General features: G+C 37.9%; 1 protein-coding gene across 1 annotated transcript in view; it reads left to right on the top strand.

The window, feature by feature from the left end:
- LOC116696573 (leucine-rich repeat neuronal protein 4) overlaps window positions 1–1757 on the top strand; it is a 12111-nt gene that overhangs the window by 1122 nt on the left and 9232 nt on the right. The gene's annotated exons all lie outside the window — the stretch shown is intronic.

Raw genomic sequence — 1757 nt, 5'->3', positions numbered from 1 at the left:
TTTTTTATAACGTTTTGGACACAGGCATGGTAATAGTCCAAAATAATGTGAAATTGCAAATTATTTTTATTGAAAAACCTATGTCTTTCACAAACCTAGGGAAAACACTGGCCAGATGTATGTAAAATTTTCATCTGCAAACTATCAAGTGGGTATAATCTAAATGTAGTGTAAAATGGAAATACTCAAGTGTACAGGTATTTTAAAATTATAAATAGTAGTTATTTTCATCACTGTCATCATTTACTCATGTAAAACATCTAAATTCTTCTAACACCACTATCAAAAAGAGTAGGCCTACCATTTGGAATCTGGCTGGGACTAAACATGTAGGTCAACTGTATATAATTTCCTAACAAAAGATGTTCTGCCTCTCCTCTATTCATCTTTATGAAGTGAGAGAGGGGGAGAGAGTTCCCAGATCGATAATTAAAGTGGGATAATTTCACACTTGAACAGAGTTTTCAAGTGAGAGACAACAGAAAAACAAAAACACCAGCTTGAATAGAGATTGCTGTATAATCCCTTTTGACATGTGTAGATGTCCACTTTTGAGCAAAATTGAAATTGTATATTTACAATTTACAAACCAATTTTACAAACATTTTCTGTATTCTGTTGAATCTTGCTCAAAAGTTTGGGCACCCCAGGAAGAAAATCTCCAAAAGGCATCAAATGACAGATTAGACATTCATATAATATGTCACAAAAAGTTAGATTTTATTTCCATCATTTACACTTTCAAAATAACAGAAAACAAAAAAATGGCGTCTGCAAAAGTTTGGGCACCCTACAGAGTTTATAACATGCACCGCCCCCTTTGGAAAGCTGAGACCTGACAGGGTCATGGATTACTCTCAATCATCGTCTGGAAAGACCAGGTGATGTCAATCTTAAGGTTTTAAATGCCCAGACTCATCTGACCTTGCCCCAACAATCAGCACCATGGGTTCTTCTAAGTAGTTGTCTAGAAAACGGAAACTGAAAATAGTTGACGCTCACAAAGCAGGAGAAGGCTATAAGAAGATAGCAAAGCGTTTTCAGATGCCAATATCCTCTCTTCGGAATGTAATTAAGAAATGGCCGTCATCAGGAACAGTGGAAGTTAAAGCAAGATCTGGAAGACCAAGAAGATATCAGACAGAACAGCTCGCAGGATTGTGAGAAAAGCAAGTCCAAACCCACGTTTGACTGCACGATCCATCCAGAAAGACCTGGCAGACACTGGAGATGTGGTACACCATTCCACTATAAAGAGATACTTAAGTATGGTCTTCATGGAAGAGTCAGAAGAAAACCTCTTCTACGTCCTCACCACAGAGATCAGCAATTGAAGTTTACAAATGAACAATAAGACAAGCCTGATGCATTGTAGAAATAAGTTCTGTGGACCGATGAGGTTAAAATAGAAGTTTTTGTCCAGAATAAGCAAAGGTATGTTTGGAGAAGAAAGAGCACAGAATTTAATGAAAAGAACCTCTGTCCTCTGTCTGTTAAGCATGGGGGTGGATCAATCATGCTTTGGGGTAATATTGCAGCCAGTGGCACAGGGAACATTTCACGAGTAGAAGGAAAAAGGGATTCACTAAAATTTCAGCAAATTTTGGACGCTAACTTGATGCCATCTGTGCAGTTAAGAGAGGATGGCTTCTACAAATGGATGTTCCTAAACACACCTCAAAATTCACGGTGGATTACATCAAGAGGTGTAAACTGAAGGATTTGCCAAGGCCTTCACAATCTCCTGACCTCAACAT

This window comes from Etheostoma spectabile, chromosome 10 (assembly GCF_008692095.1).
Source record: "Etheostoma spectabile isolate EspeVRDwgs_2016 chromosome 10, UIUC_Espe_1.0, whole genome shotgun sequence".
Taxonomy (NCBI): domain Eukaryota; kingdom Metazoa; phylum Chordata; class Actinopteri; order Perciformes; family Percidae; genus Etheostoma; species Etheostoma spectabile.
The sequence above is the reverse complement of the archived record's forward strand: the minus strand, read 5'-3'. Positions and strand labels throughout refer to the sequence as shown.